This window comes from Urocitellus parryii, chromosome 6 (genome assembly GCF_045843805.1).
Source record: "Urocitellus parryii isolate mUroPar1 chromosome 6, mUroPar1.hap1, whole genome shotgun sequence".
NCBI lineage: Eukaryota > Metazoa > Chordata > Mammalia > Rodentia > Sciuridae > Urocitellus > Urocitellus parryii.
Genome location: NC_135536.1, coordinates 165,671,188 through 165,686,855, shown reverse-complemented (window position 1 = coordinate 165,686,855; position 15,668 = coordinate 165,671,188). Strand labels below are relative to the sequence as shown.

The window sequence follows — 15,668 nt, the reverse complement described above, 5'->3', positions numbered from 1 at the left end:
AGTCTTTTAACTGTATGGATCCTGTGATTTAAATGAAAAAGGATTCCTTAGAAAATAGAAGTTTCAAAATTTAAAGTTATGATGTAGGACTTAAAATATTTACTAAAATATCTATCAAACTTGCATAATTCTCTACTACTTATGTTGTAGTAAAAAGCCAATACAGTAAATTCTCCATGAAAGTTTTGAAAGTTTGGCACAAATTGTCCATAGTCTGTTAAAAAGATGCTCCAAGAAATATGGAGGAAATGATTAACATTAAACAGAGACATGAGGTGGGAGGGAAAGGGAGAGAAAAGGGAAATTGCATGGAAATGGAAGGAGACCCTCATTGTTATACAAAATTACATATAAGAGGTTGTGAGGGGAATGGGAAAATAAACAAGGGGGAGAAATGAATTACAGTAGATGGGGTAGAGAGAGAAGATGGGAGGGGAGGGGGGATATTAGAGGATAGGAAAGGTAACAGAATACAACAGTTACTAATATGGCATTATGTAAAAATGTGGATGTGATTCTGCAATCTATATTTGGTAAAAATGGGAGTTCATAACCCACTTGAATCTAATGTATGAAATATGATGTCAAGAGCTTTGTAATGTTTTGTACAACCAATAAAAAAAAAAAGAAATATGGTCCATATGCCTCAAGTTATATGAAGGACTCCAAAAGAATGGAAGTATACTGTAGTCTGAGAGTTAAGACATACCATGAGGAAACAAACACCTTACATTTTGTAAGACCAGTAAAATTTTGACTCTTCTGCAATCAAATACTTTATCTAATAAAAAGAAAATCATCTTAATATATTTAAGTCTGGTAAAATATGTATTCCTGCATGTGTAATGAAGTCTGTCTAATTTACATAATAATATACATGACTTGTGAGTGTACTATACCATGCTGTGGTCACAGAACTTTGGCAAATGCTCTCACCATCTCTGTGGCTCCAGGCAGATACTTCGTCACGTTTGACAGATGTGTAAACAGAGACTAAGGGAAGAGCTGTATATACAAAGTGAGCAGAATGGAAGGATTGGAAATTGGTCTTCTTACTCCTGAGTAGGTGTACTTGCTTTTCACTGCAATATGCTTCCTTATTTCTGAGGGCTGTCAGTCAACAGGGTCCAAAGCATGCTGGACTTTCAGACCTTAAGGAACTGTAGATTCTCTGTTTCTTTGTCCACGATTCTAAAGGCAGTAAAACTTTGACAACTGGGGATGTGATTATGGCTCAGTGATAGAGCACTTGCCTAGCATATGTGAGGCACTGGGTTTGATCTTCAGTATCACATAAATATCAATAGAATGGAAGTATTATGTCCATCTACAACTAAAAAAAAATCTTTAAAAAGCAACTTTGTGATAACTTAGATTTTTCACAACTTTGTCATACATGTAGGGGCAAAATCATGCGTGAACTAACAGACTATATATAGTGTCTGTGTATCCCACTGAGTGTAAATAGACAGGGGTTTCTCCCCATAAATACTTACATACTTGAAAATCAGTAGTGTTTTTCTGTTAATGACTGTTTGATAAGTATTTGGGGCTCTGTGGACCATACTTTCTCTGTCACAGTTGCTCATCTCTGCCATTGTAGCATGAAAACAATCATAGAAAACATAAATAACGATGTGTGGCTGTGTTCCAGTACAATTTTATTTGCAAAAATAGATAATATACTGGACTTGGCCCATGGCCCAGTTTGCTCTCAACCCCTAGATTAAGGGGTAATGCCCAAATCTGTTGGGTCATTGAATAATGATGTATGATAGATAGATAGGTAGGTAGGTAGATAGATAAATGCCACATTAACTTCCTAAATTCCAAAATATGACAGCTGTCAAGGGATTTGGGTAAGGGATCATGGACTTGTTTCTAAGATTAAAAACACAGAACAGTTTTGTAAAGGAGAAATTCATCTCTATTATGGTCAAGCACCAAAGTCTTTATATAAAAATGACTGGAGGGGCAATTAAGGTTCAGATATTGCTAATGTTATCATCAGGAGTGAGTTCTGTGAACCACAAAATGTTTAAATGCACAGATTCTCTTTATTTATTCCACAACTCAAAGGTAGGTAATCCAGCACTACTTCAAGAGCGAGGCAATTCTCTCAGAGATTCAGCCTCTGACCATATTTATTCTCCAGTATCCTTGGTTGATAAGCCTTCATTCTGATGCTTATTGCCTCCTGGTTGCAAGATGGGTGCAGTGTTTCCAGGGTCACATACACACTCCCAGCCTAAAGAAAAAGAAGGAAGCATAGAGAAGTATATCTTAGAAATTTGAAACTTAACTCCCACATCTTTGCATGTTTTATGTTGGATTAATTAGGGTCACAAGGTTTCCCTTCATTGTAAGGAAGACTTCAGAAGGTTTTTTTTTTTTTTTTTTTGGTGGGTATCATTTTCATCACCCTCTAAAATCAAGAGAAAGGATATTGGGTGGGCAAGTCACACACCAGCTGTCCAGGCATCTGTTTTTGTTTTGGTGACTTTTATATTTCATTACAGATATTAATATTGTATCATCTTCTCCCCTGGGCAATATATCCTTTTAAGTATCCTCAGCATTAGCAGCTTGTTTTCCATCTGAGTCAGAAAATTAAATAACATTATTCACATTTTTATGTAAATGTTGTATAATATGCATGTATAATCACTTGAGAATCCTCTTCTTCAGAAATATGCTTTCCTGCAGAAATTTTAGTTTTGGAGGACTCTGTTGAGATGTGGACCTTAGGATGTCAGTTGGCAAAGTTTGGGCAAAAGCAAGGTTAAGATAAATGGAAGGCAACTAGCACATTAAACTTGAGAGCAAGTCTCTTCTGATGGAGGATGACTGTACCTTCCAGCCAGATTTTGTGATCGTAGAGTACTTTAAAAAAAAAAAAAAAAGGTTACTCAGTAACTTTCTTAAAATATGAATCCTGATACAAGTTTGGCAGAAAAGCAATTTAATAGGCACATAGAGACCATTTTAGTTCTTACTGTGTATCTTGGGATTCTTCTCTTCCCCCAGCCCCCTACAGTATTCTTTTTCTGGAAACAGGACACTTAACTTGTTCTTTGGCATAGACTACCATAATAAGGAAAGATGACGATACTTCCATAATTATAATTGTGTTTCTGCTTTAGTGAGATGTGCTAAAAGTGTATAAACGGGTAGAGTATGAAAATCAAACGTATCCATTTATTGTTGAGATTTGAAATGTAAGTGAAATTTTATTCAACTAAATTCTGCAATACTGAGTTAATTCTAATATTTCAATATAGTCATTATGAATAAGTAGAACTATGACTCTTTATAAGTCAGATAAATCCTGACCATGAAATAATGCATACTAAACCCTTATCTGTCATATTGTTAAGAATTTTAGTAAGAAAAATCGATTGTTATTCTAAAAGGCACATGGATTTTAGAGATACCATGATTAAACGATTTTTGAGGTGACCAGCAATCGAATGACCCTTGTTTGGATGAGTAGAAATGAAGAAGTCATGTAGGTTCTTATTTGGATCTGTGTATCTCTTTGGCTTCTAGATGATAGAACCATCTGGAGTCAACAGGTATTGGAAAAAAAGTAGTCAGGTAAAAGAGAAGACCCAACTTGAGCAAACTTGCCAACTGAGATGGAAGAAATCGAAGTAAATCAAGAGATCAGCTTTTAAAATTTTATCATCAGGAAGGTCAGGTTGATTTGTAAGGACAGAAATAATGCAAGATCAAGAAAGACTTCCTGACTGATGAGAACAAATAAATAAATTAAGAAAAAAAAAGAGTTCCTGGAGAATAAAGTATGACTGCTAACCTAAAAGAACAACAAAAAAAAAAAAAAAAAAAAAAAGAAAGCCCAAAAGTATAATGGTTGAAATAAAAGGTTAGGAAATTTCCAGAAAACAACAAAAAGAACCCCAAGAATTGGAAAATATGAATGAATAGTAGAGACATCAGGGTGGTCCTGCATCTTCCAATTGAGGGTCTGGAAGGAGAAACTGAAAAAGAAGTAGAAGAAAGAAAGGTATGCACTGCACACCAACTTTACAATTCTTTTAATCACCAGACCCTGAAAATGCAGAATAGGATGAGTAAGAAGAAGAATAGTAATGGTTTGGGTTTAGGGGTGCAGCCCTTGCCAGGCATGTGAGAGGCCCTGGTTCAGCCCCTGGTACAGGGGCAGGATATCAGTATAAGTACATGTGAGTGGACAAGTAACTAAATGGATGGTATTGTAGAGTATCAAAGAATACCAAGGAAAAGAAAAGGAGAGGATTCTGACAAGTTTCCAGAAAATAGGAGTAAGGTGGGGCCTTACTCCTAATTTCCAGAGAATAAGAGAGCACCTTTCATTCTCTGGAGGGAAAATAATTTTTAACCTGCAATTCTGTTCCCAGCAAAACTATTCATTTAGTGGTAAGTGATGATAAAAGCACCTTTAGACAAATGAGAATTAAAACATTTGATCACCTTTTGACCATTCCTACAAGAATCAGTGCAGTGAAAAACTGAGCAAAACAGAAAAGGGAAATAAGGATTACAAGAAAGCTAAGCCAAGGCATACCATTTAGAAAAAAAAATAATAATAATTCCAAGACAAAGTTATTCAGCAATTTTTTTCTGAAGCTATAAAAATTAAAAATAGGATTTTTAGAGAACTTTAAAATCCTAAAAGCAAATGAAGTTTTGTACGAGAAAGGGTGATATGAGGGAATGTTTTCAGTGACCTGCTATAGTTCTAATATTTAAATGAGGCCTTTCTGATCTTGGTTTTCCTCAGTGTTCTTTGAGCATCACAAGTTTAGGGACAGTCTTTGGCCTTCTCCCAGCATCCCAACTTTAATACTTGCTTCTGCAGAGCATTCTTATATAATTTTCATGTTGTAAATGTTATTATCCAAAGGGGGAAAAATCTAGGTGTAAAAAAAAAAAACAGTTATGGAGCAGAACATGGTATAAATAATACAACTTAGACCATGTCAAAGCAATGGTTTGCTAGAGAAGGGTGGAGAGGTAAAATGGGAAAGAGAAGTAAAGTGCAGGGCCCCTGACTCCTCACTGCACAGACATGGAAGACACAAAAGAGGGTGTCAATTTGGTGGGTGAAGAAAAGAGAGGTTTAAAAAACAAAAAGCTTTTGAAGCTCTAAAAGTCTACAGAATGGGAGGCGGTGGAGTGAGCATATAGTCAAAAGATGATTTGTAAATTGAAACGTCAGGTAGGAGGTTGAGCGTATTTTCTGGGGCCCCATTTTCTAACACAGTAGTTACTAGCCACATGTGGGCTTTGAACCACTGAAGTGTGAGAGTCCAAACTGAGATGTGCGCTAAGTGTGAAATATATATACCAGATTTCAAAGATGGTGTGAAAAAAAGAATGAAAAATATCTCAAGAATTTTTATACTGATTACATATTATACTGATATATTTGATCTATTTGATTAAAATATATTATAAACTATTCATTGTAACCTTTTCCTTTTGTCCTCGTCTTTTTATCCTTTTCTTGCTGGGGATTGGTTGAACCTGGGTCCTCATGTACACTAAACATGTACTGTGCTACTGAGTTATACCTCAAGCCCATATGGTTTTTAAATTGACTACCAGAAAATCATCTTGTGCTTCTGTTGAAAAATTCTTTATCTAGAGATATTGGGGTACATTGGAAATTGAAAATCAGAAAAATATTTGTTCATTTATACCATTGTGGAGGTATACTGGGATATAATGGAAAGAGGCTTTTTGTTTTTAACCTTTACATCTTTTAGAAAATTATTTGTATTGATATTCTAAAGGTCCAAAATAATATTTGCAAAATATATGAGAAGCATGGGAAATAATAATAGACGACCTTAATCACCACTCAATTTAAGGAAAAAAGAAAATGCTATTGACTTTGAATCCATTTCCCCTTTCTGTAACAGACTACTAGGTTTTTATAATTTTAATAATAATTAATTTTTTTTGTGTGTGTGTGTGTGTGTGTGTGTGTGTCTGTATGTGGTGCTGTGGTCTGAATCCAGGGGTTCTCTACTTAAGAGTTGCATTCCAGCCCTTTTTTTTTTTTTTTTGAGGAAGAGTTTCCTGAAGCTAGTCCGGAACTTGCAATCCTCTTGTCTCATCCTCCTGAGTCACTGGGATTACAAGTGTGCACTACTGTACCTGGAAAAAACAACAGTTTTAAAAAGGAAATTTCTAAGAAGTTGACATTTTGTACCGTTTTATTGATGTTGTTTGTTTGGATAATTAGGTAGTATTAAATTTTAGAATGTGAGTGCCATTTAATTTGACCTTTTTCTTTGAAAAAAATGTGAACTGGTTTTCTGGAAACCAGAGATTGCAAAGAAGGATGTACAGCTTAATGTCATCTTAATTTTTTAAAAGGCATATATGTTTATGTATCTTTATACATATACATGTATATGCTGATGATACCAGTATTGAGAATCAGGATCAGGTTCTATTTCTCTGGTGTTGATTAAACACTGGAAAAAAGCTGAGGCAAGCCTAAAAATGTTTTATTTAAATGATAGCACAGGAAGATAAAGATTTCTCTGTAAAGGAGGGGGCCCAAAGCTGGCACATGGAGGGAGTGAGGGTGTCCTCCTGCTTTTCTAGATTTCTGATTTCCTTTCTTCTCATGCCCCCTCTTCCTCTTATCTTGCCTTTGTGACCAAAAGGTGGAATAACCATGTGTGGGAAAGGAGCCCTCCAGGGGTACCCAGGGGGTACTCATTAACAACTCCTTGCTGGAAGCAGGTAACCTTGGAAACAAATAGGTTGGAAGAGGGGGAAGTGCTCTGGAGGTATGAGGATTTTATTTCATTTTGAATCAGCCCTCATCTTTCTGACCCAGTCATTCATTCACTACCCACGCTAACTGTGCTTTTTCTCCCAGTCTTACTGATATTCCCACATACATTTGTGTGACACAGGAATGTGTGTAGCTAACGATATACAATAACAGGTCATAGTGCTAATCTCTCAGAAGTCTTAGAAGGGCACGGGGGGGGGGGATGCATATTCTTTCATAAATTTTCGTGGAAAGATGATCATGTAATTATAATTTTGATTACTTAGTTTTGATCCTTTTCTGTACTTTCCAAATAAGAAGGAAGTATAATTGATGTTGAGATATGTTCTAACTGTCCGTACTTTCTTAGGACAGAGCACATTGCCTTAGAAGGTAGGAGGCAATGCTTTCTTTATTTTTAGAAGTAAAAAAGAGGATAAGCTGCAGAAAAAGTATGCATGTCATCCTTTTTCTCCTTCTCCACCCCAAATATATTTGTCTAAGAGGAGAGTATCAGCGCTTTGAAACCAATTGCTTACCCTGTCCTTTTAGTCTAAGGCACTTCTAAAGAATCCAATTGTCATACTCCTGTGCACTTCATTTTCTATACATGGTTAAGGAACCATGTGAACAGATCACATTAACACAAAGAACTTATTCCAGCAGGACAATCAGAGCAGAGAGGATTTAGGAATCAGTGTTTATTTATGCAATGTGGACCACATATCTATTTGGGTAATGTTCACTTCACTATATGCAAATGGATTGAGAAGATTCTAGAAAACTCAATGTTACAAATAAGAAATTAAATACTTCTTGTAATTCTGTCATCTAAATATAATTACTACTAATATTTTATATATTTCTATTATTTTAGACATATGTTAGTGTGTATGTATATCTATTTTTATGAACTGTTTTTCTAAAAAAGCATTATGTTGTGAATTCTTTTTCATGACTTTGAATATTCTCTGTAAGATAGTTACAGTGACTGAAACATCGTTTTGAAGAAATCAATTAAAATATTCTGTTTAAATTGGGAGTGAATATATTGCAATTTAATTGTGGTTGAGATTGAACATATTTATTCCTCTATAACTGATTCTGTAAGTAAAATGATAATAAAATGTTTACCTTGTCATAATCAATAGCTGTTTCCCTAGCTATTAATATTAGGTGAATGGAAGTCTTCCCTGTGGAAATGGAAACATAACGAAGGCCTCATCACTACTGAGAACAATCTGGTTCTGTACTTTGGTGCCCACCAATATGTGAAAAAACAGTGATTGTGCTAATGCAGAATGACATGGAACTGTAACCCTGTATCTTAGGACAAAAATGAACCTGTATTCTGGTCTTATCTCAAGGAGGCAGAAGGTTGCAGTTTCTTTTTTCGCTGTGTTGTTTACCTATATGTAATGACTCATTTGGCATAAATTAGCATTATCTAGGTGAATTTCACCTGTGTCAGTTCCCACACTTGTCATAAAAGGTGGGTCGTGTGATGGTTGTTTTGGAAAGAGAGGATTGAGACATGTGTCTTCTATGGGCCAGTGGATGAATGGGGGGGAGGGAATGATCCACATGGGGGCAATCCAGGAGCTGGTGCCATTGGAGGACAGCCGCTAAATTGTGTTAAAACAGGGAGGATCTGATACATTTGAAAGATCATAATAAGAAAGTGCGTGATAAAGCAAGATGGGTAAATGAAAGAGGTGGTCAAGTGAGTAAGTGAGCTAGCAGAGCACAAAATGTATAAAAATCATAGCTCCTGCTCTGGATAGCCGTGGGTCAACCGCTTCTCTCCCATGAGGCAGGATGGAGCTGGTAGCATAGAGAGGAGTGACTGGAGACAAGGAGGGGTTTCTTTCTACTTTGCATGTAGGGGAGAATAAGGATGAAGAAAGCAGGTGAAATTAATAGAGCCTTGTTATCAGAGGAGTTTGGAGAGTTGACACCCTCCAGCATTCCTTGAGGAAATGAAGGCTTCTTTTAAATGGATGTGCAGAAAGCCACAGTTTTTCACAGGAAGTCCCGGGAAGCTGTGGAGCACTGTTGGATGGTCACGGCTGATTAGATGGAAGAAAGTTAGGAAAGAGCCAGAGGCGGGCTTTTGAGATGACTTCTTCCACTGGTGCCTGGCTCTTTTCCTCTGGCAGGCAATTGTCTTGTTCAGGCTTTGGCCGAGTGCTTTCCCCTGCCCTCACCAACCTCTCTTTTGAAGCCATTTCTATTGCAAATTCAGAGTGCAGAATGAGACTGGATAGAGCTGCCTGTGCTGGAGAGCAAACCCCTTTCTGAGTCTGGTGTGGGATCCTTAATACATCCTATGTTGTGTTGGTACAGAGGAGTCATCAATGGGATGATAAAAGAGAAAAAGCAATAATGCTGTTAATGTTGCCAAAATGCCCAAATACTTGGAAGCTCACCTTTAATTGGACAGTCCTTGCATTACCTTGTCTTATTTTTGAATTGAATCCCTGTGGGACCTTCATTTTCACATCCAGCTGTGCAAGATTTAGTCTTCAGGAAGTCCTCTTTTTATAAAGCTTAAGCTGTAAGCTAAATCGACAACTTTTGATTATGGAGAAATACTATACTAGCTAATCTGTTTAGAATACACACTCCTCCATCAGGAATTGCACTGGATTAAACATCCTTGACAGCAGTTCAGAAATTGACACCATTAATATTTTGGACTTTGGAGTCTGAAAAGATAAATTTCTGACCCTACTTTGCAGAAATTCTGTCTTCTTGCAATTTCTCTTGTTTACTCCCTAAAGAGCCTTGGGAACTAAATGTGTCACTATAACCTGCCATTACTATTAAATCAATCTGCTCATTTTTCAGGAAAGTAACTTAACTGTAAAATTCATACAAAATATTTTCTTCTAAAAATCTTTACTTTGTAACAATCAGAAGTGACCAGATAGGAATAACAAATATTTTTAATTCTGTAGGCAAGTAAGTATCCTACCTCATTGAGACCTTTCTGACATGAAGTAAGAATGTTAATCAGTGCTTATTTTGTTGAAATAGAAATAACTGGATCAAGTTGCAAATGTTGAATCCAACTACTGTAATGCACTTGGTATTCTGTGTAACCAAATTTCTGTATTCATTAAGACAAAACACCATTTTGTCTGGATATGTAATATATTTTTATTAAATGGAAATTTGAAAGTATTTTGAAATTTTGGAAATACTGTTTCTCAGTAATGACTGCATATTGGAATTATCTGGGGAACTTTAAAAACTATAGATGCCTAGGGCTCAGCTCCAAAGCTTTCAATGTAATTGAAAATGTAATTGTGGGGACACTGGAATTTTTAAACCTGTTCCCTTTCCCCAGGATTCTAATGTGTATTCAAGGTTGAGAACAGTCATCTTGTTGGCCTAACTGGATATGGCTAGGTATGCTTGTCAAAAGGCTGATTTTCAGCAGGGCACAGTGGTGCATGCCTGTAATCCCAGTGGCTTGGGAGGCTGAGGCAGGAGGATTTTGAGTTCAAAGCCAGCTTCAGCAAAAGCAAGATACTAAGCAACTCAGTGAGACCCTGTCTCTAAGTAAAATAACAAAATAGGGCTGGGGATGGTGCTTAGTGGTTGAGTGCCCCTGAATTCAATCCCCAGTACCAAAAAAACAAAAAGGCCTTGCTAAATAAAGTATCATCTATTGGCCATCACCACCATCATCCTCACTGGTAAATTTGTGAGAATTGCAGAATCTCTGAAAATCTCTGTCCTTGCCCAAGCCTGCCTAGTCACTCTATATTCTTTTGTTTAACAAGAACTCTTGGTAATTCTTTGTCAGGTTAAAGTCTGAGAAGCCTGTTCCAGCTAAATATGTCAAAACCATAATGTCAGCCTTCTCTTTCATAATGTGTACCTCTAGGCACTGTGTTCTATGAATGCTACACATATGTGGCCAAATCCAGAATTTTTTTTCCTTGCAAGTTTGCTATGTACTTACATCAAATTAATTATCAGTTCCTGTTGTCTTTTAAAAAAAATATTTCATCAGAGGCTTTTAAATCTTTTTTCCCATTCTTCCTTAAAGAAAATTGCTTAATATGTTTGTTTATTTATTTATTTATTATCATAGCTATCATCTCACCTTCTAAATCAGCAGTAAGGAAGCGCTAACCCTGAGCAATCATCACCTCAGGGAAAGCGTAGGCAGCCTGAGATCTAACACACAGACAAGACAAATTTCTTATAAAGTAGATGGGAGTGGATTGCAGCATGCTGTGTGAATATTCTCATGTGGCAGCTTTAAAAATATCTATCCCTTTTAACCACCTTATCCTGTAGTTGCCTTGTCACTTCTCCTAGGTACCAGGAATTTTCAGGCTTCTCCAAATTTATTGGCTCCAAAATGTGAGCAAAAGAACTATAACAATAAAATGATTCATTATTTTATTAAATATATGCTAAATATGATATTTCATCCACCATTTTGTTAGTTATGACTTTGTATCATCTTGTATCTTAAATCATCTGGTACCTTTTATATGATCCACATTTGCTCTGGGTGCCATTCAGTGTGTTGAATATGATTTGGAGTGATGCCCCCCCGGAAAGAATTCCTAAAGTCATGAAGATGTAAAAACACTGACCAGCATTGCTGTTATTTATTTTCTTCTGATTACTCCATGCCTTCTTGTTCTATTTATACAGAAATCAGTAGGGTTTTTTAAAATAATAAATAAAGAATAAGAATGTGCCATAAAAGGGCAATCTTCAGTCAATTTTCGAAGTGTTATCTCTCTTTAGAAAACTAGATTTTAGTTGGGTGCAATGGCACACATCTATAATACTAGTGACTCAGTAGGCTGAGGCAGGACGGTTCCAAGTTTAAAGCCAGCCTGTGCAACTTAGTGAGGCCCTCAGCAGCTTAGCAAGACCTTTTCTCAAAATAAAAAATAAAAAGGGTTGGGGATGTGGGTTCAGTGGTAAAGCTTCCCTGGGTTCAATTCCCTGTACTTAAAATAAATAAATAAATAAATAAATAAATAAATAAATAAATGAAACTAGTTCTTGACCTTTGGGGAAGTTATAACTCACCTGAAAATTCTCATGAAAGTAAAAAAGACCCTCTGATTAGACATATGAAGATATACACAAAAATATACATTTAGCAATGAAGGCAGCTAATCTTTCCAAAATCTGATTTAGATCATCAGTAAATCAGTCTCTTTTCATAACAAAAACAAAACCAAGAAACCTAGGTAACCAGTGTCTTGACTTCAGGAGTTTTGAACAAGAACACAGGGTACTTTTGGTTCACATTGCTGAGATAGAGCTCATGCAGAGCTGGGGCCAGGTTCATCAGTCGGATGGTACTGGTGTCTTTCTCTCTCTCTTCCATGCTTTCTGCTATGCTTGGCTTCGTGGGTGTGTCAGTCACTGACATGTCCTGGCTGATGTCTTTCAATACTAAATCCTACAGAAGAAAGCCTCTACTTACCAGTTATCGCCAATAAATTTTCAGAATTGAGGTTGGTAATCCTGATGAGTCAGATCTAGGTATTGTGTCCATTTCTGAACTGAGAGCATTCCATCCCTGTCTGTGAGAGGCTGTGGTCCAGGGCACACGCTTACCTTCTGGAGTATCACAGGAACCTCAGGAGCAGAGAGCAGGAGAAGGGAGAAATTCAAAAAGAATATGTGGGCACTCTTATCCAAAGGACATGGAATGATGTTAAGGACCAAAGACTACCAACCTTTGTTGCTTTGAGCTTTAGAAGTAAAGAAACGTAGCCCAGGCCAACTTTTATTTTTGCCTTTTACAAATTACATGCAAGTCTTATTCATTTTTCCCTTTTCCCAAATTACATGCAAGTCTTATTCATTCCTTTAAGTGCACCAGGCACATATTTTGCAAAGCATTTTCAACTATGCATATGTGACCCTGTCCTCACTGAAGAATGTCTCCTTTTACCCTATCATCATAGACCTTGTCCAGGATGCTCTGCTTTTCTAAGCATTTGAGCAAGGTGGGGAAACATACTGAATTTGCTCACATATCTTCCCTAGAGGTGCCATGATACAGTCAGCTCAGTCCCTAGGCATCCAAAAATGAGGCTTATTCCTAATACTTCAGGCTACGTTTGCCAAGCCTCATGGGAAGTTTCTCTTTAAACAAGTCTGCAGCACTTATTTTAGGTTTAACTAATCTAGTTAATTGTTAACAGGAAGGGAAAGATACATTTAAGATCCACAAATATTGAACAACAGACAATCTGTGAAGAACATGCTGACAGGTCTCAGTGGGCAACAGGTTTTATATTCTGTCCTTTGTCAGTGGTGGGAGTGACCTAGATTTTGACCTCCTGCAGCTAAGGATAGAATGATCTTGTTTCAGGAATGGACAGAATATCAAGATTTTGACCAATTGGGATTAACACACTAAATTTTGAGATTTTTATTGAGATGCCTAGGAAATAGTCCTTCATGTGGTTCTTTTGATATATGAGCCCGGAGCTCTCAACCATAAGAAATAATTGGTTAAACTGACATACATTATTATTATTTCAAAACAGTGAGCAAGGAGTGAAGGGCACTGAAAAATGCAGAAAAACTGAAGCTTGTTTCACTTTAGCCACACATTAATGAATTTCTGCTGTTACGTAAATTAAGTAGAACAAACTAAAAAATTAAAAAAAAGAAAACAAAAAAAGAACACTGTACTGAAATTTTAAAAAATGATAAAAATAATTGAACTTTTCTGGAACTTCTTTGGGGATTATGATCTGGGGTATTTTATAATTAAGCTGGCTTTTATGTCAACATAGACGATGGCATGGAAATGAAGCCAATCTAGGTGTTTCAAGCAGAAAGAATTTAATACAGGGGTTGGAGTGCTTTCAGAATGACCTGAAAAGCTGAAGAATGAGAAATGGTGTAGCAATCTCTGGACTATTCAGATCAAGGGCACACCACTGTTGCCACTGCTGCCACTACTGCTGCACCTTCCTCTAAAGGCTGTATGTTTTGAACCTTGATTGCCCAGAACAGAAGCATCAGGAAGATGGCTACTGCCCTTTATGTAGTTAAGTGCTTCTAATTGGTGGAACCCAGATGGCAAAAGTCTTAGAAATTTAATGTTTGGCTTTCTGGCTTCCCTAACCCAGGAAAGGTTGAAAAAGGATGTATAAAGGCAACCCATAATAAGATTTGCTACAATTTTTTAAAAATGAGTTTTGCTGAGATTTTATTAGTGAAGGCTCTTTTTTTGTTCAAGAAAAACCACCTGTCTAGGAAAAATGGTGGAATGAGATGCACATCATTACCCTGGGTACATGTATGACTACACAAACCATGTGACTCTACATCATGTACAACCAGAGAAATGAAAAGTCATACTCCATTTGTGTACAATGAGTCAAAGTGCATTCTGCTGTCATATATATCTAATTAGATTAAATAAACAAATAAATTAATCAATAAATAAACCACCTCTATAACAGCTTAAAAGGATGTTAACATTAAAACTTTGTAAACAATGAGTTGCATATTTTCCTTTTTAAAACATGTTTTAAATTTACAAACTATAAAATTCTTATATAACTTATGTGAGTTTTGGCAAATACATTGTGTTGTGCAGCCACTGGCATATTTAACATACAGAATAGTTCTCACATTCAAAAAATTTCTGTCTGCTTCCTGTTTGTATTCAAGTTTTTTTTTTTTTTTTTTTTTTTTCTCTACCAGCTAGGGCTTTTACAGGCTGTCTTATAAAGGGAATTACATGGTATGTTTAGAATCTGACACTAGTGGATGCATTTGTGTTTCATCTATGTTGTGAGGTGTATAGATAATCCAGTTTTTCTTTTTATTGTTGAGCAGTTTTCTGTTGTATGAACCATTAATGACTTGCATTTTCAGAGTGTGATGCATTTTCTGCCACTCAAAACCTCTGTATATTTTTAAAATAACGAGGATATTATTGCCAGGCATAGGTGCTCACCCATGTAATCCCAGCAGTTTGAGAGACTGAGGTGGGAGGATCACCAGTTCAAAGCCAACCTCAGCAATTTAGTGAAGCCCTAAGCAATTTAGCAAGACCCGGTCTCTAAGTAGAATACAAAAAGGACTGGGGATGTGGCTCAGTGGTTAAGTGCCCCTAAATTCAATCACTTGTACTGGAAAAAAAAAAAAAAAAAAAAAAAACCTCTAATTTTTCTTCTACCTATAATTTAAAAGAACAAAAATGAAGAAACTAAGAGTCTTCCCCTTCCTGTATGACTTCAAACTAATATTCTTTACCGATGACTAATAAGATTTTGTAGTCTAATTGTGACTTATGAATAGGAGAAGGATCATCATACAAATCTCAAGAAACGGAACTCTTTCCAATCTAATATTTAGACTGAGCATGCTGCCTAGAAAATAGCAAGTTCCCATATATACTTTATCAATGAGTTTTCCAAAAGATAGAAGTACTTTTTAAATAAATTATTTCCCGATTGGCTCCAGCCTAGAACTGAAAGGCCAGTGGAGGCTACTCAAGTTTTTAGTTTAAGAAATGGAATCATTTTTTTTTTTGCCCTATTCACAGAGACCCTTTCAGTACATTTTGATGGTTCATCATATATTGGTTTATCAATTACAATAAGAGAAAAAGCACCATTAGCCAACAGCTATGAAAAAGAGAAAAAGTCACATCATCCAGTCTCAGGCTTCTAAAGGCCTTATTGAGAAGAATGTGATTATCCAACTTTGAATTCATCCAGCCCTTGAGGACTTGTCCTCCATCCCTTTTCTGTAGGGCTCTGTGGTGGTGCATTATTTCAGGTTTCTTGGTTTTTCTCTATAGATCTTATTTGAAAGCTGTATTTTCTGACAAAGCAATATTTTCTCAGGCTCA

At 36.4% G+C, this 15,668-nt stretch overlaps 1 protein-coding gene across 6 annotated transcripts in view; it reads left to right on the top strand.

Moving 5' to 3' along the window:
* Plcb4 (phospholipase C beta 4) overlaps positions 1-15,668 on the top strand; it is a 399,208-nt gene that overhangs the window by 180,948 nt on the left and 202,592 nt on the right. The gene's annotated exons all lie outside the window — the stretch shown is intronic.